The 27,413-nt window shown below is 44.3% G+C and overlaps 1 pseudogene; it reads right to left on the bottom strand.

The window, feature by feature from the left end:
- Positions 1-844: 844 nt before the first annotated feature.
- LOC123409482 lies at positions 845-17,877 on the bottom strand (annotated as a pseudogene).
- Between the last annotated feature and the right edge of the window lie 9,536 nt (positions 17,878-27,413).

The following is a 27,413-nucleotide window of genomic DNA, read 5'->3' as shown; positions in this document are numbered from 1 at the left end:
ACCGCCAGCGCCTTTTACTCCGGTTCTAAGCTTGTGGAACTTGTGCCATTTGTCCGGGCTGTTTTATCTTTCTTCGACCTGCTTGTTTGAGGGTTTTTTCATCACTATATATCGGTTTGCCTGTTTGTGCCTTTATTTATAAATAAATGCGGTCGTAAGCCTGTTTTGAGAGTACTCAGGGCCTAGATTGAGTCGCTGGACCAGAGGAGTCTCCTATTTCTTTTATGTAACATCCACTTGACGTGCCACTTCCTAGTTCACACAAAGTACAGGGGCAAAGGAATTAACATAGTTCAGGCATAGGAAGACAAAAGCTTGCCGATCTCTCTGTACATACTGTCACTTCTATACAGGATTCGTTTCGGATAGATGACAAGTAGCGTGTCCGTTGAGCAGTAGCCTTTTGTAGATTCATTCATTCGGATACCAAAAAAGAAGCAATTCTTTTTTTTGCAAAATGTAGGGACATATGCTACATATTGTCAGCAACATACAGATATATGATCATGTAACTGAATAAAGGACCACAGTAAATGTTCTTTGAAATTCAGACATGTCAAAGTCGGCCAGGACCAAATATACAATCTGTCCAACAACGTACATTACATGGTCAACTTTGTTACGGCAGAAAGCCCATCAAATTGACATGCACAAGAACAAACTCATGTGTTATATATATATATATATATATCTTTATCTTTATCTCCCCTAATAATAAACCATGCGGCGGGGCGGCGAGGCTGGAGGCGGCGGCGCACGGCAGCGCAGACGCGCGGGACGGCGAAGTGCGACGGCGGCTGTCCGGGCGTCCTCCGCGTCCGTGCAGAAGAAGCTCACGGCCGGGCTAACCGGGGAGGTATCGCAGCCTCGGGTTGGTGGCGCGCGCCACGCTGACCTCCTCCATGGCCTCGCTTCGTTTGCCTTTCCTTCTGGTCACCTCCCGGGCCACATCGGAGAGGAGGTCGTTGCCCTTGTCCGACCAGTTCGGCGCGCCGGCGACGTCGTTCATGAAACTGACGGGGCCATCAACTCTGACGATCAACTTTGCGGTTTCGAGCAAGTACCGATCCTTTACCAGCAGTCTCATGAGCAACAGCTGGTTCTGTGTCAAAGAATCGCATGTAACGACATGCGTCTCCTGATCCTGCTACAAATTTTCAGAACTGATGGACGCTGTGGTGTGATCCGAGCCTTCAATAAAAGCGTAGGGTTGTCCATTCAATGGCTTTGAACAAAGTGTCAATTTCTTCAGTTTACTACTACAGGACATCAAGAATATGCATGCCGTCCGTTTGTTACTCTTTCACTATCATTTGTTGCTGTTGTTCCTCCATCTCGGAAAAGTTTCCGGTATCACTATCATTTGTTGTTCTCGTTTTTATTGTTGTTGCTGTTGTTCTTCCTCTGCAAATGTTTCAGGTATTTTTGTCGCCTCACTAGGTATGAGGCCTCGCCCGTTAATAAAGTAGGCCCAGTACGAGCTCCGGTCCATTCGGGCCTCGCTTGATCCCGTCCGCCTAATTAGCGCCTTCTCTATTCATACCCATTGTTATCGTTCCTCGTGCTTCACTTACAATTTCTTCGCTTCTCGGGAAGTATTTAGTTTCTACGGATGTAGAGAATGCTTTCTCCTCCCCATTTCGAAAATAGAGGAGGACACATAATTTTTTTGAAAATTTTAAAATTGGGAATTTTGAAATAAAATGTTTAATAAATTATAAAATGTTTGTGGATTAAAAAAACTAGTGATTTTGCAGAAAATGTTTGAAATTTTGAAAAAAATATTCGAGAAATCAAACAATGCTCATGATTTTTTAAAAGTTCATGAAGTACTTTTTATAATGAAATTGTGCAATATTTTGTCAATTCTAAAAACGATCATGAATGGAAAAATATTCTAAAAGTTCAAAAAAACAATGGTTTGTGACTTATAAAATAGTTTTTCATTCATAAAATGTTTGCTGATTTAAAAAATGATCACGCATTTATTTGTCCCGTTGCAACGCACGGGCCCTTTTGCTAGTTATTAATAAAGCACCTATTGCTTCAGTGGTACGTCATTAAAATTGCCTTCAAAATTGTTTAATATTACCCACCAATGCCATCTATGAATTATAAAAAACGTTTTGCAGGGAATCCTCGCATGGGCCTGCCAAAACATAGGGGCCTACTATACTACGCTCTCCTCGCTGGGAAATAAATACCATGCCCATTTGGGCCAGCCCATGGGCAGGGGCCTGTTTTTTTAGTCTCTTACTTATTATTGATCTGTTCCTTTTTAATTTTTCTAATTCAAATAAATCAAAAAAACTTTGGAAATTCAAAAAATTGTATCTACGTAAATTTTTGATAAAACATAAAATGTTTGCAAATTCAAAAATTGTTCGGGATTTTTGTAAAAATGTTTGCATATTGAAAAATTGTAATTTTGGGGAAAACATTCATGAATCAAAAAAAGTCCATCATTTTGAGCAATTTATTTAATGCAATTAAAAAAATGTTTGGTAATCCATAAAATGAATTATTCACCAATTCACAAGAAAATACTTGAAAAGAGTTAGTAATATAAAATATTGTTTGGAATTTAAAAAAATGTTTATAAATAGTAAATATGTTCTTGATTTTAAAAATGTTCCCAAATTTGTAGAAATGCTGACGAATGATTGAATGTATGCAGTTAAACATTAATGCTTCTGAGTCTTTCTGATTATATATCTGAGTGAATTTTGAATAATTAATTGTCGGAGTGGATTGGAATAATATAGTATATTTTAAAAAAATGTTTCTTGAAATTCAGAATAATTCTTTGAGTTACCAATTTTTTTGATAACCATGATATTTCTTAAAAAATATGAACATTGTTTCAACTTGTGAATTGTGAATAAAATTAAAAGAAAAATATTTTCTTGCATTTGTGAACAATTTTTTGAAACCATGCGATGACATATGAACATAATGTGATCATCGTCATTGAAGATGGTGTTTTTTTTTCTTCCGTTGCAACGCACGGGCCCTTTTGCTAGTACTAATAAAGCACCTATTGCTTCTGTGGCACGTCATTAAATTTGCCCGTAAAGTTCTTCAAAATTACCCACCAATGCCATCCGCAAGTGACAAAAATGATTCGGTTTTGAACTTCGATTCGGCTATCTTTTTCTAAAAGACGTCGTACCATATTTTAGCACAAGAGTAGCCTAGGCCAACTGGTTCGGTGCGCGCCATGCTACCCAGGAGACCCAGGTTCGATTCCGGTTGTGGCGTACTAAGCCTTTATTCTTCTATTTCGCACTTTTCCTTTTTTTTCTTTTACCTTTATTTTGATAAACTTTGCACACATATTAATCATAGATTAAAAAACTGTCAAATTTGTAGATAATAAAGTTTCCACATATACAAAAAAAATATACAATGCGTATGGACAATAAAAAAAATGTATAACCCTTTTTGTTCTTCTATTTCGCACTTTTTCTATTTTTATTTTTCTCTTTTACCTTTATTTTGATAAACTTTGCACACATGTTAATCACGGATTAAAGAAATGTCAAATTTGTAGACAAAAAAGTGTACAATGCGTATGGACAATAAATAATATTTTTTTCTTTTATTTTGAAAAATATTGATCATGTATTTAAAAGACTTTAAATGTGCATAGGAAAATGTTTCCGGTGTATAATAAAACATATATTTTGCACTTTATTCTTCTATTTCGCACTTTTCCTATTTTTTTTCTCTTTTACCTTTATTTCGATAAACTTTGCACACATATTAATCATAGATTAAAAAACTGTCAAATTTGTAGATAATAAAGTTTCCACATATACAAAAAAAATATACAATGCGTATGGACAATAAAAAAAAGTATAACCCTTTTTGTTCTTCTATTTCGCACTTTTTCTATTTTTGTTTTTCTCTTTTGCCTTTATTTTGATAAACTTTGCAGACATGTTAATCATGGATTAAAGAAATATCAAATTTGTAGACAAAAAAGTGTACAATGCATATGGACAATAAATAATATTTTTTCCTTTTATTTAGAAAAATATTGATCATGTATTTAAAAAACTTTAAATGTGCATAGGAAAATGTTTCCGGTGTATAATAAAACATATATTTCGCACTTTATTCTTCTATTTCGCACTTTTCCTATTTTTTTTCTCTTTTACCTTTATTTCGATAAACTTTGCACACATATTAATCATAGATTAAAAAACTGTCAAATTTGTAGATAAAAAAGTTTCCACATATACAAAAAAAATATACAATGCGTATGGACAATAAAAAAAATGTATAACCCTTTTTGTTCTTCTAGTTCGCACTTTTTCTATTTTTGTTTTTCTCTTTTGCCTTTATTTTGATAAACTTTGCACACATGTTAATCATGGATTAAAGAAATGTCAAATTTGTAGACAAAAAAGTGTACAATGCGTATGGACAATAAATAATATTTTTTTTCTTTTATTTTGAAAAATATTGATCATGTATTTAAAAGACTTTAAATGTGCATAGGAAAATGTTTCCGGTGTATAATAAAACATATACAAAAATATATAATTTGTATGGAACAAAGTAGACATAAAAATAGAACTTTTCAAAAATATTAATCGTGTATTTGAATAATGTAAAACATGTATATAAAAAATATTCATGATGCATACAAAATATGTAAAACGCGTATTAAAACAATTAGACATCAAAACTCAATAATGTTTGTGATGTCATACGCAAAAAAATGTTTCTAATGAATAAAAGTTATACAATGTTGTTTATACAAGCTTTACGTAAACAAATGGCTGAGCTTTGATTTTTCATATATATAAACTATTATGCTATTTATTTTTTTAAGAATATCGATATTGATACACAACCTGGAACATTTGGTATGCATGTACTTACAAATTGGTTGTTTTCGATGTAGCTGTCTAATATGTTTGCAATCAAATTAAGACTCACTTAGATTACAAATGCAAACACATATATCAGGAAGATAAAAAAATGTTCTAATCCATATGCTATCATTAATTAACAAAACAAAATTGCAAATGAAACTGTTAGTCATAGAATTTAATTAATTATGAAAAAATACAAGGGCCAACCTTAATTAAATTTATAACCTGTTGCAACGCACGGGCATTTGTACTAGTTACTTATTAGAAGCAAAAGTACGGAGAGGAGGAACTTGTTCGAAGCACTTCAACAACTTCAGGAGACAGAGTCCATAGCTCTAGCAGTCTGTGTCTGCTACACCCCACAGCAACATCTGAGGATCCAATCCAATCCACCGTTAGAAACTGATAACAAAATATATATTACAGGTTCCTAATAGTCCAAAATAAAGCAACTAGTCAAACAGCCATCAAATTTCCAACATCTCCAGTAATCTTCAGCAACCGATCAGATCTATTTTGGCCGGTGCAGCCGGCAGTGGCGGTCATCTTCTCCGTCGGAGGTGGTCGGCCTGAGGATGGGTGGTTGGATCTCGTGATCCGTCATCCAGTCCCGGCTGCTAGTCGGGAAGACATAGTTGTCGGAGAAAACCGTGCCGATGGCGGACTATGGCGGAGTTCTGCATCGTTACCTTGATGAAGGCATCGTCGTGTAACTACTGTTGACCCACTCATGATGTTCAGGGGGAAACCCTAAGATCTGATCATCAGACCGGATGATAGCGGTACTACGGTGTCGTGCCTCTCTTGGGAGCATCGTTTCTGGAGCAGCGCTGGATGACATAGGAAGGCGGTGGAGCGGCTTCGTCTTGATCGGCGCTTCGGTGGAGATGTCAAGTCATGCCTGGCCGACAGGTGCTACGCTGTGTCATGCCTGTTCGGCAGGTGCTATGCATGACAAATCTTTCGGAGCCTTCATGTCAGGATGGACGAGCGCGGGACGGTGGCGCTGTTGGGCGCCGTGCTGGCGTCGACGAATGGACGGACTAGCAAGGGTGATACGGATCTCTCTCCTGAAGATGGTACAATGGTTCGATGATGATGGCTGCTTCTAAAACATGTGCAAGTGGTACATGATTTAGGTTTGTTGCACCGTTTATTGTTCCGATACGTTATAGGGATGGATCGGTGATGACAACGATTTTTGATATGAAGAATGAGAGCACTCAACATTATCATGTTTGTAGGTGTGAGTGGTGGTTTCGGCTGGCTCGATGAATGATCTTGTCAGACCTTTGTGGAATAATTAATAAAAATGAATGTATGCATCGATTGATGCAGAGGCCGGGGGTTGAACCTCCTTTTCCAAGAAAAAAAAGGAATAAGTGATCCATAGTTTCTGTAGCACTACAAAACATCAATCTATTTTAAGAAGCTAAACGTTACAACTCAACTACATGCATCACTGAAAGAAATAGGACCAATCTCAATATTCAGTATGCACCTAATGATACACCAATATTCAGCTACCATATCACTTATCCCATGAATAGATTTATTTATTGGAATTAACCACAATGTCCGAGTCCGGTTTGGACTGGATATAGTCACAGTTTAGGTTTTGAATAGGGGCAGGGTAGCTTCTTTATATACCTATGTAACCCATGTTGTATAACACCCAGATCAAAGTAATACATAACAAAAGCAAGGCTCGACACGAGCCTGTTTGCAATCCATTGATTCGCTTGCGTTCGCTAAAGAAACCTTGGCCGACGGTGTCAAGAAGAATCGATCGGAGCTAGTTTCTACGAGATCGAGTACATACAATTCCGGCTAGCGTATGTGCACTGTTAACGAATCCATCCAGCTGCTTGTGTGCTGGCTAGCTTGCAAGCACACGCATGTTATAGCTCCTGGGTGATTCTGCGGATCAAAAGCCTACAATTGGTATCTAGAGCCTCGACGATCTACGATCTACGATGACGGACAGCGATGCTGAGTCGGTCAAGTCCGGCAAGGACGGTGCCAAGACGAACAAGAACGGTGCCAAGACGAAGAAGGACGTCAAATCAGCAACCAGTGGTGGAGGAACGAGCGGCGCCAACGTCCAGGCGCATCGCAACATCCCCATCCAGTACCCGATGCTCACCGACGCCAACTATGGCGTGTGGGCGGTGAAGATGAAGATTATTCTCCGAACCCTCCGAGTGTGGCAGGCAATCACGGACGACGACGTCGATGACGAGTCCGACGAAGGTGCCATGGCCGCCATAGCCCAGTCCGTGCCGGATTCCGTGCTGATGACACTGACGGAGTTCGAGGCGGCAAGAGAGGCGTGGAACGCACTCAAGGAGATGAGGATCGGAGAAGATCGCGTCACCAAGGCTCGGGCACAAGTGCTGAAGCGCCAATTTGACAAGTTGCAGATGGAGGAAACTGAATCGGTGAACGACTACGCCATGCATGTTACTACTTTGGTGGGAGAGATCTGCGCGCTTGGTGCAAAGCTCGAGGCGACCGAGATTGTGGAGAAATTTTTCAGTTCGGTGACTGATATATTCACGTACATCATCGGCACACTCGAGCAGCTTTATGACATCGATGACATGACCATAACGGAGGCGATCGGACGCCTGCGGACGTGGGAAGAGAATGCTCGTGGCTGTCGGAAAGGCAACAGAGGAGGTAGTGACCAACTCATGTACTCGCGTGCAGATTGCGAGTCCCCAAGTAGCAAAGGAAGGCGTGATGGGAACGAAGGCTCAAGCAACACGAAGGACGATGGACAAACCAGAAAAGGCAAAGGAAAAGGCAAGCCACAAGGTCGTGGTAAGGCTGACCGATCTAAAGGGTGGAAGCAACGGAACTTGGATATGTCCGAGGTCAAGTGCTCTAACTGCAACGAGATGGGTCACTTTGCAAAGGATTGTCCGGAGCCTGACAAGCGGGAGATCAAGGCAAATTTGGCAAAGGAGGAAGACGAAGGTCCAGGTCTTCTAATGGCCGAAGTTTGTGATCTCGCTGAAATGGTGGCTGTGAAACCAAATCGGAAGGTGCTAATTCATGAGAAGAAAGTGACACCTAAGTTATTCGGGGATCACAACGTATCGTGGTATCTCGATACGGGTGCCAGTAACCACATGACGGGATGCAAGGAGAAATTTCTCGAGCTGGAATATGATATTGAAGGCTCGTTCAAGTTTGGTGATGGTTCAAATGTGGAGATTTGTGGGCAAGGATCTGTCCTCTTCGAGGGTCTCACAAGCGAACATCGCATACTCACCGGAGTGTACTACATCCCACGGCTTCGCAACAACATCATCTCTATCGGGAAGCTTGACGAGAATGGACGCAAGGTGGATATCGAAAACGGAGTGATGACGATCTTCGACAACCTCCGGAACGTTCTAACTCGTGTTAGTCGCACACGGAACAGGCTCTATATCCTCAGCCTTGATCAATCTCAACCGGAGTGTTGGCTCGCCAAGAGTGATGATGATTCATGGTTATGGCATGCTAGATTTGGACATGTTAACTTCTACGCCTTGAAGAAGATGTCAAAGATGGAGATGGTATCAGGGATGCCAGTTATCGACCATGTTGATCGAGTATGTGACGGGTGCTTGGTTGGAAAACAGCACTGCAGGCCGTTCCCTGCTCAGTCTACCTATCGTGCAAGTGATGCACTCGAGCTGCTCCATGGTGATCTATGTGGCCCTATCACCCCGGCAACTCACGGAGGAAAGAAGTACTTCTTCCTTGTGGTAGATGACTACTCAAGATATATGTGGGTCATTCTCCTACGATCTAAAGATGAGGCGTTTGAAGCGTTCAAGAAGATAAAGGCTGCAACGGAGATGGAACACAAGTTGAAGGTTTGTGGTCTACAGACAGATCAGGGCGGAGAGTTTACGTCGAACGAGTTCAATGACTACTGCGAGAAGATTGGCATAAAAAGGTTCCTCACGGCACCTTATACGCCACAGCATAACGGGGTCATTGAAAGGCGCAATCGAACCGTCGTTGACATGGCAAGGAGTTTACTCAAGAGCAAGAACCTACCGGGGACTTTTTGGGGCGAAGCTGTCTCGATGGCGGTCTATCTTCTCAACCGGGCTCCAACGAAGGCGGTGATCGGCAAGACTCCGTATGAAGCAATTTACGGACGTAAGCCGAATGTGTCTCATCTACGGACATTTGGGTGCGTGGCACATGTGAAGACGGCGGAGCCGCACCTCTCAAAGCTTGCCGATCGTAGCACCAAGATGGTGTTCATCGGATACGAGAGAAGTTCCGGCACCAAGGCATACCGCTTCTATGATCCACAAACCAAGCGTCTACGGATTTCACGCGACGTCGTGTTTGAAGAAAACAAAGCGTGGAATTAGAGTGCAGCAGCCGATGGTGCTCCAAACGGTAACATATTCACGGTTGAATTTCCAACTGATGATGATACAGGGGAGGATGTCCACGTGGTTGGCAAGACGCCCAACCAAGGTGACCACAATGATAGTGATCATCATGGTGCCGACACCGACGACAACGCGCATAGGTCGCAAGGAGATAGAGACAACGACGCGCACGACACGGGTAGAGATCTCGAAGACAACATCGACAACGAGGCGCATAGTGACGACGACAATCAAGATGATGGTCACGGTCACGACGACTACGCCGACGACACGGATGTCGATGACACGCCCGGGTCTCAGCTATCTTCTTCAAGTGCATCAACACCGACACAGTTTGTGTCGCCTCCTTCGCAAGCCACAACGGATTCCTCAGGGCCTCATCGCTACAAGACCCTCAAGAAAGTCTACAAGTACACAAAGCCAGTTACGCTCGAGTACTCCGGAGTATGTCTGTTCGGAGTTGAGGAGCCGGCGAACTTCGTAGAGGCGAGCAAAAGTCCTAGCTGGACGCACGCCATGGATGAGGAGATGAAGGCGATTGAGAGCAATGGCACGTGGACTTTGGTAACCCGTCCTCCAAACCAAAAGGCGATAGGTTTGAAGTGGGTTTACGAGTTAAAGAAGGACACATAGGGTGCCATTGTGAAGTACAAGGCAAGACTCGTTGCAAAGGGCTACGTACAACGTCAAGGAGTTGACTATGATGAGGTGTTTGCACCAGTTGCTCGAATCGAGACGGTGAGAGTGCTCCTAGCTTTGGCAGCACAAGAGGATTGGAAGGTTCATCATATGGATGTTAAATCCGCTTTCCTCAACAGCAATCTCACAGAAGACGTGTACGTAGAACAACCCCTCAGCTACGAGAAGAAAGACGAACAAGCGGAAGTTAACAAGCTCAAGAAGGCACTTTACGGGCTGATGCAAGCGCCAAGAGCTTGGAATTCAAAGTTAGACCAAAGTATGGTCACGCTCGGGTTCAAAAGATGTGCCCTCGATGATCCGAAGGACTGCCTACAAAGCACCGAAGAAGAGATGAAGATTGAATACACGACCAAAAAGGAGTGTTATCATCAAGCTACGGACGAGCCGATGACAGTAAAGACGGTCCATAAAATGCTGCAAGGGACGGCAAAGGCCATGCCGATGATAACAGTTATAAGAAGCAGCAATCGTGTTTGGGACCTAGGTCGGAAGTAAGGACATCGTGATTAGGGGGTGATTATTGGAATTAACCACAATGTTCGAGTCCGGTTTGGATCGGATATAGTCACCGTGTATGTTTTGAATAGGGGCAGGGTAGCATCTTTATATACCTATGTAACACACGTTGTATAACACGTAGATCAAAGTAATACATAGCAAAAGCAAGGCTCGACACGAGCCTTTTTGCAATCCATTGATTCGCTTGCGTTCGCTGAAGAAACCTTGGCCGACAGTGCCGAGAAGAATCGATCGAGCTAGTTTCTACGAGATCGAGTGCATACAATTCCGGCTAGCGTACGTGCACTGTCAACGAATCCATCCAGTTGCTTGTGTGCTGGCTAGCTTGCAAGCACACGCATGTTATAGCTCCTGGGTGATTCTGCGGATCAAAAGCCTACATTATTAACCTCAACAATATTACTCCTACTTCCTAAATTCACCTCGGTTCTGCTAGCTACGTCACTATGAGAGCATCAGTATTTTTTTAGGCAGTTGGTTTATGCAAATTACCTGTGTGCCATCTTCCGCACGTTGCTCCTCTTAAACTGCCACTCCTTCCATCTCATTTTTAAAACTTGCCATGTTACTGCTCAGGCCATTCTCACTGACAAGATCATTTTGCTCATGAAAGTTATTAGTATCTTCTGCCTGATGATCATCATGTTGACCATCACCGTCAACTTGTTCTGGCAATAAGTGATGTCACATGTATGCGTGAAGGAGTAGTATACATAAGTCAACACTAGTACTTAAACCAAAGTACTAGCAATTAAGTAGAATAAGATCACTGACAACAACAAATAATTAGTTACCAGGATATTCTTGTTGTGCACTTGCAAATGTGTTGTGAGTCCGCGATAACGTTGTATCATCGGTGGTAGCTGGAGCTACAGGGAGTTCTGCAGCATTCTCAGTTCCCATCTCGGAAGTAGAAACTTGTACTACACAATAATAAAAAATAAGAAATTTATGTGCCTTCGTAAAGAGAGAAATAACTCAACATGCACAAACAATTAACCAAATACTCCGTTGTAATTAAGGAAAATAAGTTGCACGTGATACACTTGCTCACCAGACTCTCCATTAGAAATGGCCTGGGGCGTTATTGTCACTGATAACATCATATCAGTAGGTGACGCCGCAAGTCTACCAGACTTCTGTGGAGGTTCACTTTTTATAGCAACTTCTTCGGTCATCGTATCAGTAGTTGTTGCTGCAGGGCAAATTTGCGGAGCCGACTCATTTCCCATCTCAGAAATAGCAACTGGTACTACACAGTAAATATGCCGGGCGTGAAGAAAGAATTTTTATATAACTCAATGCACCCCAAAATTAACCAAAGTAGTAATTAAGGAAAATAAGATGCACCACAACACTTGCTCACCAGACTCTTCATTAGAAACAACACTGGGAGGCATTGTCACTGATAACATCGTATCAGTAGGTGGTGCCGCAGGACCCTCAGTATTCTGTGCAGGTTCACTTTTTGTAGCAACTTCTTGGGTCATCGTATCAGTAGTTGTTGCTGCAGGGCAAATTTGCGGAGCCGACTCACTTCCCATCTCAGAAGTAGCAACTGGTACTGCACAGTAAATATGCCGGACGTGAAGAAGGAATTTTTATATAAGTCAGTGCACCCTAAAATTAACCAAAGTAGTAATTAAGGAAAATAAGATGCACCACAACACTTGCTCACCATACTCTTCATTAGAAACAACACTGGGAGGCATTGTCACTGATAACATCATATCGGTAGGTGGTGCCGCAGGACTCTCAGTACTCTCTGCAGGTTCACTTTTTATAGCAACTTCTTGGGTCATCGTATCAGTAGTTGTTGTTGCAGGGCAAATTTGCGGAGCCGATACACTTCCCATCTCAGAAGTAGCAACAGGTACTGCACGGTAAATATGCCGGGCGTGAAGAAGGAATTTTTATATAACTCAATGCACCCAAAATAAACCAAAGTAGTAATTAAGGAAAATAAGATGCACCACAACACTTGCTCACCAGACTCTTCATTACAAACAACACTGGGAGGCATTGTGACTGATAACATCATATCAGTAGGTGGTGCCGCTGGACTCTTAGTATTCTCTGCAGGTTCACTTTTTATAGCAACTTCTTGAGTCATCGTATGAGTAGTTGTTGCTGCAGGGCAAATTTGCGGAGCCGACTCACTTCCCATCTCAGAAGTAGCAACAGGTACTGCACGGTAAATATGTCGGGCGTGAAGAAGGAATTTTTATATAACTCAATGGACCCAAAATAAACCAAAGTAGTAATTAAGGAAAATAAGATGCACCACAACACTTGCTCACCAGACTCTTCATTAGAAACAACACTGGGAGGCATTGTCACTGATAACATCATATCAGTAGGTGGTGCCGCAGGACTCTCAGTATTCTTTGCAGGTTCACTTTTTGTAGCAACTTCTTGGGTCATCGTATCAGTAGTTGTTGCTGCAAGGCAAATTTGCGGATCCGACTCACTTCCCATCTCAGAAGTAGCAACTGGTACTGCACAGTAAATATGCCGGGCGTGAAGAAGGAATTTTTAGATAACTCAATGCACCCAAAATAAACCAAAGTAGTAATTAAGGAAAATAAGATGCACCACAACACTTGCTCACCAGACTCTTCATTAGAAACAACACTGGGAGGCATTATCACTGATAACATCATATCAGTAGGTGGTGCCGCAGGACTCTCAGTATTCTGTGCAGGTTCCCTTTCCACAACAACCTCTTGGGTCATCGTGTGAGTAGTTGTTGCCTCATGGCTAATTCGGGTAGCTGACTCACTTCCAATCTTCGAAGTAGCAACTTGTACTGCAGAAAAGAAGAAGGAAAAACATGTAATGTGCCGGCGTGAAGGGGTATATGCACATAGCTCAACACACCTGAAGAACTAATCAAAATAAGACTTAAGCAAATAAGATGCACTTGCAACAACACTTGCTTACCAGACTCTTCAGTAGAAATGTCACCAGGTGTTGTTGATACCGTTATATCGGTAGGTGGTACCACAGGGCTTTCAAAATTCTCCGCAGGTTCGTTTCCAATAGCAGCCTCTTGAGCCAAAGTATTAGTAGTCGTTGGTGCAGTCCTAGTTCCTGCGGCAAGCTCGCTTCCCTTTAGTTTAAACAAGACCTTAGGACGTCTGGGATGGTTCTTTGCTGCTCCTTTCCAGTCCTGTTTTATTTCGTTGCTCAGTTCATCATGGAGAGCAACCTCCTTAAGAAGTGGCAGGGAATGGATTGTCGTGCTGCTAAAGCCGTTTAAATTCTTACATAGTAGCTGGAGTGAGTCAAGGTGTTGCACAGCACCCTCTTCGATTTCCAGCCCAGTCATGACTTCCACCATGATGCATAAGCTTTGTAGGATTCCGAATGCACCTTGTCTGATGATGAGCTTGTCCATTTGAGTTGCAATCAGCTTCAGGTGCTCCAAGCCACGCACTTTGGTTAGGGCATCAAGAATGTCGTCGCCCAAGTTATGGCCAGGGAATGACAGGCAAAGTTTAGTGAGAAGATATAGATTGGTAACAAACAGAGGCAGCTGGCTGCAGATTTTGTTCCCTTGTAGCTTGAGCGATCTAAGATAGCAGAGTTTGTCCTTCTCCAGGGAGAAACATAACAAGTCTTGCGGCCATCTGGAGTTGAAGTTCAGTGAGAGTGAATGAGCTTTGTTCAGATTGGTGCTTCTCTCAAGGAACCCCTTGATTGCCTTTGAGAGATGACTTATGTTGATGCTGGCATCAGGGGTGGACTCGCACCATATTTTCATCTTTGTCAGGTGCTCCATATGCTCAATGAGCCGTGGCATTTCTTGTCTCTCGTCCACAACAAATCCTGCCACAGTCTCCATTTTGCTCTTGTTTTTCAACCAAGTCTGCAGCTTAAGCATTCTCCGGTATCCTACACCTTCTTGGAACTTGAACTTCCCAAACAGATGAACTAAACATGGCAGCTTCATGACTTCTGTGGGTAGAATCTCTATATTGGTTCTTCTTACATCCAGTGTCTCCAATAATTTGAGCTTCTTGATCTCCTTCGGGAGCGTTGTGACAGTAACAGCACCCCCTAGGCTTAGGTACCTGATCAACAACAAGTTATTGCATATTTCCTTCAGATGACTATCACCTATCTTATCTTTGCATTCTTCAAGATCCAAAACTCGCATCAGTTTATACTTGGAAAAGTGCAACATAGAACTGTGCGCCTTGCCAAAGATTGTCAGGGACCGCACGAGATGTACATCCTTTGCATTCATTATTGCTCTTGGAACAATTCTGTGTTGCAGAGAAAGCCAACGAATATTACTGTTGGGTTGGGGATCTTGGTCACATAACAAGGTGACAAAGTTCTCACACATGGACTTGTGTAGGATGAACTCTAGCATCATGCCGTGAGTTTGGCATTTCTTCACCTCTACGCTGTTGCTTCTACAACTGGCACCGATAGGCTGAATGATACCCGGTCAACCAGTTCATCAAAATTTTCAACAGCGACACAGAGGGCACTGCGTCTATAATCTTGTTTTATGAACCCTTCAGCTAACCATCTCCTTATCAGCATTCCTCTCCTGATTGGATGGCCACTTGGGTAAATACCCAGATATAGCAAGCATGTCTTGACATCTTGGCTACCAAGGCTGCCATAGCTACGAATCAGCACACGATTCATACTTGCTAAGGTATCCTCTGTCTCCAGATGTCCACCAAGGTTTTCACACAGATTTGCCCACTTTTTCGGGTGACCTCTACTTTGCAAGAATTGGGCAGTGCTAACAAGAGCTAGGGGTAGACCATCACATTTCATCAGTGCTTCTGAAGTGCCAATCTTTGTATGATCACTAAGTGGCGGTGAATGTTCTTCCACGGAAGCTTTTTGGAAGAACAATTGTCTTGAATGTTCTTCGTCAAGAGTTCTCATCACATATGCATGACCATGAGTAGAGCTGCAGGCATTTGCCACGGACTGAATGGCGGTCGTCACCATAACTCTGCTGCTCACCCCCGGAACTACAGGGAAAGCGTCTTTTATATCGTGCCAAAATAATGCCCGCATGTCATCGATTACAATGAAGAACCTGTAAATGACAAAAGAGAATTAGAACCCAATACAGTTGCTCCTCATACGTCAGGTAGCACATAATATAACAAGGAAATTGATTGCTTTTCACATTCGTGTACTGCTCTCAAACCTTTAGGATCTTCCGATCATTGCCCTCCACAAGAATCTAGTGCTAGAGAAGCATAGCTTCATATTCCTCGCATGCTTGCAGCTTGCCTTAACGTTGATTGGATTAAAAAAAATTGAAGAAAAGTTGATTGGATTAATTCCTATGGTAGCACTTGTTTTGCTAGTAGCACAAGGCTTGTAGCCCTTACAAGGTTAGTAGTGTAGTGTTTGTGTTTAACATCCTTGATTTGCAATCGATCAGATCATGGATTAATTGTGAGTTTTATACCGGTGTATCAAGTTCATGCATTCTAGTACTACATGTATACTTTTATAAGACGTTTTAGGCCCAGTTTGTTTCATAAGTCCTAGGACTTTTTTAAGTCCCAACTTATAAGTCATAAGTCCCTACCTGTTTGTTTACAGGGACTTATAAGTCCCGAGTCCCTACCTGTTTGTTTACAGGGACTTATAAGTCCATGTTGTGGCGGTCGGACCAGACGAACCGAGGGAGACGAGGCGGCGGCCGGGCGGCGACGGGACGGGGCGGCGACGGGGCGGGCGGCCGGCGGGGCGACGACGGGGCGGGCGGCGACTGGGCGGCGACGGGGCGGGCGGCCGGCGGCCGGGTGGCGACGGGGCGGGCGGGGACGGGGCGGGGCGGCGACGGGGCGGGCGGGCGGCGGGGCGGCGACTGGGCGGGCCGGCTACTGGGCGGGCGGGGACGGGGCGGGCGGCGGGGCGGCGACGGGGCGGGGCGGCGGCGGGGCGATGACAACTGGGCGGGCGGGTGGCGGGGCGGCGGGGCGGCGACTGGGCGGGCCGGCGGCCGGGCGGCGACGGGGCGGGCGGGGACGGGGCGGGCGGCCGGCGGCGATTGGGGAAGCCGGCGGCGGGCGGTGCGAGCGTCCTGGAGTCCTGAGCGATCGGGGCAGGGCGGTGCAAGCGTAATGGGACCAGAATAAGTCCCAATAAGCTCCTATTAGAGAGTCTTATTTCATAAGTCCCAATTAACCATAATAAGTCCCAATAAGTCCCTAGTGTTTGGTTTAGAAGGGACTTATAGGGACTTTTTTAAGTCCCAAAACCAATAAGTCCCTGGAAACAAACACCCTCTTAGATCACTAAATTAGTGATCTAGAACGTCTATAAAAGTTTACGGAGGGAGTACTAATTTTCCTACCACCTGCTTGTGGATGAATGGAATGCATGCAGATGGAGAGAAATAAGAAGAAGAAAGTGCTAGTTTTTACTACTCTTAACCATGCATATGTTTCACTACTAGATGAGCTGGAACTTTTTATCAGGCATAGTCTGCATGTAAAGCTCGAACGAAATTAATTATGCTAATTAAAATAAAAAAATGACGCATTTTGTTTGAAAATATTAATTCTATTTATATACCTCTTGGTCCCAAGGTACTCTCTCAGGCTTGCGCGGAGCTTGTTGAGACTTCCACCACTATCGATAGTGTGAAGTTCCTGCAGTATCTCCTTGAGAACATCCCCTGCATCTTTGTCCGCAGCACGAACCCAAGCCCATGCTTCGTATTGGGTTTTCTCAATTGTGTCATTGTAGGCTTGCCTGGCAAGGAGAGTCTTCCCTATACCGCCAAATCCGACAACAGAGATCACCTTAAGCTTGTGCTCCTCCTTGGGTTGTTGGCCTTCGCTTATGAGCTCCATGAGCTCATCCAGGGGCTCGTTCATACCCACCGTGGCCACAGAGGTGTCTATTTCCATCTCCTCCTCGTCAGACCCCATGGTATTTGATTTTTCGCCACCATTATTGGTGATGTAGCTCGTTCTCATCTTGGATGCATCTTCTGATCTCTTCCTGAGACGGCGGATGGCTGCGGCAAACTTGTTACGGGCTCCCACTGTCTTCACCCGGTGGAACCGCCGATGGATCCATGATGCACTAGAATGAAGCGTGACGCGGTGCATGAAGTTGTCAATGCAGTCCTCAATGGCGTGCGACAAGTCACGCACTATCTGGATCCATGCCTTATGCACCTGGTTGCCATTCCACGGGGGTTGATCACCATCTTCCTCGATGACGGCAGAAATCATCACAAACTCCCTTTTGATGTACTCGATATCATGCTCCAGCTCCCGACGCAGCTTGCGATTTGTTTCTAAGAAATCGAAGAGCTTAGGCGCGATCTTACCGGCTGCAGTGCCAACCGCAACTTCCATCTCCACCACCCCACCCCCTCCCCCCTCTTGATGTATCAAATCACAACTGCTACTATCACTGATTCTCTCCTTCCTTTCCCTGCCCCGGCCCCCATGAATTCTGCTCGTGAATGGTCCAGCAATTCAACTAGCAACTGGAGTGCAATTTTATCCTCATGGCCGCTCATTTTTGTCTATAATGTGGATCACACCTTGTTATCTTCGTACTATTAATCAAGAGTACCTAATCACTTTGGTAATATCAGGGGAGTGATCTGCGCCGGCGCGCCCGCCGAAACTTTGGGCCGGCGGCGCGCAGGCCGCACGATCCACCAACTCCCGCGCGTCCGCGCCGTTGGATCTTCATGCAACATTTTTTCTCCGATGCAGCAATTTTTTCAACGGTTACAACAAAAAATAAAATTTTTAGCAAAAAAAATATCTACGTGATTGTAGCAAAAAAAAACGAAGCTGATTGTACGTGGTAGCAAAAGTGAAACGCCGGTTGTAACAAATATTTACGTGACGTGTATGCAACTTTTTTAGTAAACGGTTGTAACAAAAATGATACCGGTTGTAGCAAAAATTAACACGGTTGTAGCAAAAGTAAAAAACATCGATCGTAACAAAAAATTTGAATAACTGAAGTTGCAATCAAACGTATATGCAGTTTTTTACTGAATAAATATAAAAAAATAACGTTGCAGCAAATATGACGCTGGTTGCAACAATTTAAACGAAAAATGTTGCATGCCCAGTTAGCGGACACGCGCGGTCGCGTGCGGCCGGCCGAACGATTCGGCCAGCGCACCGGCCATAAACGATTCCCCAATATCAGCCATAAGCGTTACCGCCATTTGGCCCTGCTATCTGCAAGCTCATTTGACTGCTTCTGAAGCTTAGTTATCTCCAGTCCAGATTAATAATTGATGCTTAATGAATCATGTCGTGCACCCCTATGCAGATGAAATAAAACAGGGTTCAGCGAGCGTGGAGGACATCGAAGGGACTTTTCTGAATGTGCTATGGTGCTGCCGCCCTGTTATTTCATTAAATACCATTCGGAGCGGCATAAACTATGGAGCAAAAAAGACAGTTAGTGGAGAAGAAAACGAGGGCGGTGCCGTGCCGTGTTGGGTGGTTCTGGCCATAATAACAATTCACAGTTGCCATTTTGTGCGGAGCAAGCAATCGTTGAATATCATATGGCTTAATAAGTTTCACCAACATTAGGAGGTAACGTATAAAAGGAGATATGCATGCACAGCACACATTTTGGTGAAGAAGTAGCTGCAGAGCCATAGAGATGGAGGCCTGCTACTTCATGGAGAGTTGGAGGAGGATGAGGCGCAGATGGTTCATGCTCAAGGGGAGATCGTGCAGTCTCGTGAGAAACTTTGGTGGGCGATCATTGGGCATGTTGATCTGCCTCCCTACCAGAGGTGACCACTTAACCCATGGGAAGATCGATGTATATACTTCTGCTTGCTTACGCCTCTCCATACTCCTAGTAGTAGCATTTTTTCTTGGGACCTTTTACACTAGATTAAGTTATTTTAGACCGTTTATTTTCTGATCTAATAGCCCAGATTTGCTAATACCTCACAAGAAAACGAGTAGTATATATTCCAGCGTTAAAGGCATTTTGGGAATTAACTTACATCCATCCGTCCGGAATTACTTGTCACACAAATGAATAAAAATAATATATCTAGAACTAAAGTACATCTAGATACATCCATTCTTTTCGAAACACGCTTTCGCCCCGCTTTATATATAAAGCAAATATTCCAACATCCAGACAACCACAACCCAACATAGTGAATAAACAGAAAATGGTTGGGACCACAACACAGTCACGCCCAAGTGAAAGAAAAGGAAATATAAAAGGCCACCATAGGGGCAAGCTAAGAGGCAGGCGAACGGACAGAGAGCCGGCCGGCGGACGTCAGCAGCGCGTCCAGATATAGCTGAAGGCGGTCACGGTCTCGGGGCCTAGCGAGCGGATGCCAGAGCTGCAAGAAGGCAAGAAATTTGAAGAACGTGTCAGAGGCACGCCGCTGAAACACGCGCCCAATCACCATTTTATTGCGAGTAGTCCAAAGGGTCCACATCATTGCTGCGAAGACAAGCCAGAACAATCGGCGCTTACGGCCAACCTGGGTGGCCCTTACCTGCAGAAACTCTGCAAGATCATGAGCCACCCACTCCGGTCCCAGAGCCTCACACACAAAGCACCAAAGGGCCTGTGCAGCTACGCGGGAGAATAGAATGTGTGTTCCTGTTTCCGGGATGTGGCATAGGGGACAGGTGCCGTTGCCCGGACCATGGCACTTCAACACCTCGGTCCCCGAAGGCAGATGGTCACGGAGAAGCTGCCCAACGAAAATCTTGATCTGCAGGGGCATTAGGGCCTTCCAAAGTGGGGATAGCCACGGAAGAACTGGCACCCGGCAGAGCGCCTGATAAGCTAAACTAACGGAGAATTCTCCCGAAGGAGAGAGACTCCAAGAAACATTGTCATTGACCGAAGAGACCGGGAGAGGGACCACTTCCTTCAAGACATCCCATTCCTGGACCTGGCTGGTCCGAAGGAGCGGCGGAACGCAAAATGCAATCCGTCCTCCAAAGCAGCCTCTGAGACAAGGACAATCGGGTCATCACAAATAGCAAAGAGCCTCGGAAACCGCAAGCGCAGAGGCTCTCCAGCAAGCCAGTGGTCCAACCAAAACTGGGTCCTAGACCCATTGCCCACCGAGAACCGCAAACCCAACCTAATATCATCCTTGATGTCCTGGATAGATTTCCAAAACTGGGACACAGCCGAGTGCGAGCAGGCCAAGAGGGGCTTACCCTGCATGACTTGGCCTCAATCAGCTGTAGCCACAAGCCCCCATCTCCCCGCAGGATCCGCCACACCCAACGAAGCATGAGGGCAACATTCATACAACGAGACGCAGGGATGCCCAACCCCCCTCGGTCCTGCGGCAGGCAGATTTCGGCCAACTTCACCATATGGTATTTGCGTCGACCATCCCCTGCCTGCCAGAAGAACCTAGCCAGCTCCTTGTCAAAGGCGCTATGCACACCTTCGGGCAAGATGTACATCCCCATCTTATACATGGGGAGGCTTGCAAGGTTTGAGATAATGAGGACGGTCTTACTGCCCTTAGACGTGAACCTACCGCACCAGGGCTCCACACGGGACGCTGCTCGTGCCACAAGCGGATCAAACCCGCTTACCAAGATCCTGGACTCAGCAAGGGGCATCCCAAGTAAGAAATGGGGAAGGAAGCCAGCCTGCAATTGAGGTTGTCCGCGATCCTATGCTGCTCAGCCTCAGAGTAGCCAAGGACCAGAATCTCGCTCTTATCAAAGTTAATCTTAAGTCCAGACATTTCCTTGAAGCAGAGCAAAAGGAACTTAAGGTTAACAATGTCCGAGTCGGAGCCTGCAACCATAATCATGGTGTCGTCCGCATATTGCAAGTGGGAAACTCCACCGCCCGGAATGAGGTGGCCAACCACCCCCTAAAGATGGCCGGCTAGCTTGGCCTTATCCAGAATGCCGGCGAGGGCATCGATAGCGATGTTGAAAAGCAAGGGGGATACATGATCCCCTTGCTTTACCCCCCGGAAGCCTAGAAAAAGGGTCCCACTTCGCCGTTGATGTTGATCGTCGTGTTACCAGATCTAACCAGTTGCATGATCCAGGAACACCAGCTCTCGACAAATCCGTGTCGCTGCATCACCAACCTCAAAAAGGACCAATCGAAACGGTCATAAGCTTTCTGGAAGTCCAATTTTAGGAAGACCCCCTTAAGCCCATTCGACGGTGATAACCCACAAGTGCAGGGGATCGCGACAGTTTTCGAGGGTAGAGTATTCAACCCAAATTTATTGATTTTCCACAAGGGGAAGCGAAAGAATATTCTCAAGTATTAGCAGCTGAGTTTGTCAGATTCAACCACACCTGAAAGATAAGTGTCTGCAAGCAAAGTATCAGTAGAAAAGTAGTATGATAGCAACGGTGTCAGAAAAAGATCTGTTGACGGCAAACTATTCCTAACTGTTGTATCAATGGCGCCAGTAAGTTGCACGTGGACGGGGAACTATTCTTCCCCGGCAACGGTGTCGGAAAAGGGTCTTGCAACAAGTAACAGCGAAGCAGGAAGGAACAACAGTAGCAGCAGCAGCAGCAGAGTAACAACAATAGCAACATTAGCAGCAATGTGGCCCAATCCCTTTTGTAGCAAGGGACAAGCCTGGACAAAGTAACGTAGCAAGGACCAGTAGTAAAAGACTCGTAGGCAGTGGATCGATGATGGATGAGTATGGCGGATGTGATTTATCATGTAACAGCTATAACACAAAGAGATATGTAACTAGCTCTCGTTCGTCAATCTAATGTAGGAATGTATTCCGTATGTAGTCATACATTCTTAGGAAAAAGAACTTGCATCACATCTATTGTCCATCCTTCCCGTGGCAGCGGGGTCCTAATGGAAACTACGGGATATTAAGGTTCTCCTTTTAATAAAGAACCGGACCAACGCATTAACACTTGGTGAATACATGAACTCCTCATACTATGGTCATCTCCGGGAGTGGTTCCGGCTATTGTCACTCCGGGGTTGCCGGGTCATAACACATAGTAGGTGACTACAACTTGCAAGATAGGATCTAAAACACACATATATTGGCGACAATATAATAGGTTCAGATCTGAAATCATGGCACTCGGGCCCTAATGACAAGAATTAAGCATGGCAAAGCAGTAGCAACATCAATCTCAGAACATAGTGGATACTAGGGATAAATCCCCGTCAAAACTAACTCGATTACATGATAGATCTCATCCAACTCATCACCGTCCAGCAAGCCTACGATGAGATTACTCACGAACGGTGAAGAGCATCATGGAATTGTCGATGGAGGAAGGTTGATGATGACGATGGCGAGGATTTCCCCTGTCCGGAGCCCAGAACGGACTCCAGATCTGCCCTCCAAATGAAGAAGAGGAGGTGGCGGCGCCTCCGTATCGTAAAACACGATGAATCCTTCTCTCTGATTTTTTCCGGGCGAGACGGAAGATATAGAGCTGAGTTTGGGGGAGGTGGTGCCACGTGGGCCCCACAAGCCGTCACGATGCGGCCCAGGGGGTGGTCGCGGCCTGTGGACTTGTGGCCCACTGGCACGCCCCCTCCGGTGGATCTTTGCGCATGTATTTTTCTATTATTCCAGAAAAATTCTCCGTAAATTTTCAGGACATTCCGAGAACTTTTATTTCCACACAAAAACAACACCATTGCAATTCTGCTGAAAACAGCGTTAGTCCGGGTTAGTTCCATTCAAATCATGCAAATTAGAGTCCAAAACAAGGGCAAAAGAATTCAGAAAAGTAGATACGACGGAGACGTATCAACTCCCCCAAGCTTAAAGCCTTGCTTGTCCTCAAGCAATTTAGTTGACAAATTGAAAGAGACAAAAGAAAAACTTTGACGAACTCTGTTTGATCTTGTTGTTGCAACTATGTCTAACTCATAACCAAAATTTCAGCAAGATCACAAGCAAACCACATAAGCAAATGACATAATCAACTAGCGAGCAAATAATAATAAGCCTCAAATGTCAACACTTCAATCAAAACAACATGAAGCAGTACGAATAGATGGTATCTCGCTAGCTCTTTATGAGACCACAAATCATAAATGTAGAGCACTTTCAAAGACCAAGCGCTGACTAAACATTGTAATTCAAGGCAATGAAGATCCAGTCATAGTCATACTCAACACAGTTAAAAGAAAAGCATAAAAATGACAGAGGTGCTCTCTAATTGGTGCTTTTGTAATAGGAGGATGACTCAACAGGAACATAAATAGACAGACCCTTCGCAGAGGGAAGCATTGATTTGCAGAGGTGCCAGAGCTCAAGATTTTAAAATAGAGATAATAATTTTGGGTGGCATGCTTTCATTGTCAACGCAATGACTAAGAGTTCTCAACATCTTCCATGCTACACATGCTATAGGAGGTTCCCAAACAGAAAAGTAAAGTTTTGACTCCCCCACCACTAATCAATCACACTCCACGGCTAGCCGAATCCTCGGGTACCGTCCATACCAACATCAATCCTGGGGGAGTTTTATTTGCAATTATCTTTTCGATTTGAGTATGGAAGTGGGAATTCCAATTACCGGCCCCTTTCTCATGAATGATAGTGAATAAACACATATCGAGGATAACACGCCTATCATGGAAGATACCAATAGCCCCCTGTCACCACATGAGCGGTTCAGGCATGCAAAACAGATTATTTCTTGAAGATTTAGAGAGTGGCACATGCAAATTTACTTGGAACGGCAGGTAGATACCGCACATAGGTGGGTAGGGTGGACTCATATGGAACAACTTTGGGTTTATGGAGGTGGATGCACAAGCAGTATTCCCGCTTAGTACAAGTGAAGGCTAACAAAAGACTGGGAAGCGACCAACTAGAGAGCGACAACAGTCATCAAAATGCATTGAGATTAACTACCATTGAGTGCAAGCATGAGTAGGACATAAATCACCATGAACATGAACATCATAGAGGCTATGTTGATTTCGTTTCAAGTACATGCGTGAACATGCGCCAAGTCAAGCCACTTGAGACATTCAAAGGAGGATACCATCCTATCATACTACATCATAGTCATCTCAAAATTCATGTTGGCAACCAAGGCAAACCATTATAAGCTCCTAGCTAAGTAAGCATGGCATAAGCAACTATGATCTCTAAGTTTTCATTGCAAATATGTTTCTCTCAGAACAAAGCTGAATCAGACATGATGAGCTAGTCACTTCATTATTGCCTTTCACTTGCACGACCAAACGATGTGAACAATAATAAGAGTGCTCGTGCATTGGACTACGCTGGAATCTGCACGCAAACACAAATGAGAAGACAAAGTAATATGGCTCTTGATAGCTAAACAGGTATGCCTGCGAGAGCCACTAAACATTGTAACCAATATCTTCTACCTTGACCCAAAGAAAAAGAAAACTATCTACACGGGAAAGCTCCCAACAAGCAAAAGAAGAAAATGAAAATCTTTTTGGTTTTTCAAAAACTAGACAGACACACGAAACGAAAACGAGAAAAAGAAAATAAACTAGCATGGATGATACAATGGCAAAGTGTAAACACCGGCTAACAAAGTGAAAGCATAAGCAAGAATGTAAAGTCGGTGAGAAACACATACTCCCCCCAGGTTAGGCTTTTGGCCTAAGTTGGTCTACTCCCAAGGAGGGAAATAACTAGATCCGGGGTACTCCGGAGTGGACTGAGGATGCCACTGCTGTGTGAGCTCCTCTTGCTCCCACTGATAAACTGGCGTCTGGTACTCGACTGGTGGCTCGGGCACGGGCACCTGTGGTTGGGCTAGGCCCCAATATGCGTAGATGTCCGAGGGCATAATAATGTACCTGCCTGCATGAAGATTAAACAAAGAAGGAGCAGGCAAAGTAATAGTCTCACGAGTACCCTGACTAAACACCAGGTTATAAATCATCCTTCTATTTATATCTCTATCAAGAAAGTCATGGCGAACCATGCTATCATAATCTAGAAATCTCTCAGGAAGAAGAATCTCTTCTTCCTCCTCCAGTCTAATGGGTATCTCAAAGTGTCTGGCAAGACGGGTAGCATAGATACCTCCATAGACAACACCTTTAGAACGGTTCAGGTTCAACCGTTGAGCTACTATAGCGCCCAAGCTATAAGTTTAATCGTTATAAAGGTCTTCGCGCAAGACCGCAAGATCTGGGGAACTAAGTGACCCAGCTTTCCCACGGTCAATCAAACATTTTCCCACAAATAGTGAGAAGTACCGAAGCACGGGAAATGAATGGTAGCAGCTCTAGCGCAAGACACTCCTCTCTCCTCTCCTACAGCAATTGTATCGATGAAAGCTTCCAAGTCCCGTGGATGAGGTTCATGAATATCCCCAACATAAGGTAATTTGGAAACATTGCAAAAATCCTGGAGTGACATGCGCTCGGGGATATCATAAAGTTTGAACTCAACCATAGGAGGATTCTTCCTCGGATAGAAGTTAAAGCTTTGTACGAAGATATTAGTGAGGAGGAGATATTGCGGACACTTATCTTCAACGAAGGCGGTAAGGCCTACATTTTCCACCAAGTGATAAAAGTCCTCATAAATTCCAGCGGCACGTAAGAACACGTCGCTTGGCCACTCGCACGCTCGAACTTCTACGACTCGAGGGATCAGATACTTGGGCTTCTTCTCACTCCCATCATCCTTGGGGTTACGGCTTGACGAGCCTCTTAAGAACCTCCTCATCTTTTCCCTTTTCTATCTCTCAAAATTTCGAAATTTTTTAGTGACTCTAAGGAAAAGTGAACAAGGCTCAACAAAACTCATAGCAACTACTCCCATAAGTGCCTATAGGCCATATTACACATCAAAACTACTTGTGACCAGCTAAAATTAGCATGCAAAGCTCAAGAACAGGGTCACCAAGGCAGCAAAAATACGTGATGTATAAGGCACTAGAGCAAAAACTAATTGGACCAATGGAGGAGTCACTTACCAAGGAGTAATTTCCCCAAAACAGTTCGGAGAATGGTGATTTGAGCAAAGAGATCGAAAATCCAAGCAAGAGGAGCAAGAACACGGGTTTGAGCTGCGAAACGATTTTTTCTGGAGGTAGGAGAACCAGATGAGAGCAAGAACGAGTGGAGGGGGTGCCTGTGGGCCCCACAAGCCTGGGTGGCGCGACGAGGGGAGTGCCCGCGCCGTCAGGGCTTGTGGCCCACTGGTACAGCCCCCAAACAAGCTCTTCGTCTCAGTATTTTTCAAAAATTCCAGAAAAAATCATACTTGATTTTCATGGCGTTCGGAGAACTTTTATTTTCGAGGTACTTTTCTTACGGACGCTAAAACAGAAAACAAGGAAAACTAAACTAAATCTATCATTTTTCTTCTAAGCAACCGAAGGTGAAAGCTTGGAATAGAGGTTTGTGACTCGTCGATTGATCCATCTCATGGTCATCTAAAGAAATCCGTGAGTGAGGTTGATCAAGTCTCCACGACAAACCTTTTCGAATCGCAAAAGAGAACGGAGAATTTTTGAATAGTCACTAGGTCACCTCCATGGGGATGTGTATCTCCCCAACAAGAAAATCATACTTCATCTTGACACAAGGAATAGGGCATTCAAAGCTCCCAATACGAATCGATGAAGTTTTTTGATAGCATTGATGCAATGTACTCGATATTGTTTCTTCGGAAAGTGCACCGTATGCTCATTACCGTTGACATGGATAGTGACATTGCCTTTGTTGCAATCTATAACAGCCCCTACGGTGTTTCAAAAGGGTCTTCCGAGGATGACCGTCATGGCATCGTCCTCAGGAATATCCACAATAAAAAAGTCTGTTAAGATAGTGACGTTGTTGGGGAACGTCGCATGGGAAAATAAAATTTTCCTACGCGCACGAAGACCTATCATGGTGATGTCCATCTACGAGAGGGGATGTGTGATCTACGTAC

This window comes from Hordeum vulgare, chromosome 7H, assembly GCF_904849725.1.
Source record: "Hordeum vulgare subsp. vulgare chromosome 7H, MorexV3_pseudomolecules_assembly, whole genome shotgun sequence".
Lineage (NCBI taxonomy): Eukaryota > Viridiplantae > Streptophyta > Magnoliopsida > Poales > Poaceae > Hordeum > Hordeum vulgare.
The sequence above is the reverse complement of the archived record's forward strand: the minus strand, read 5'-3'. Positions and strand labels throughout refer to the sequence as shown.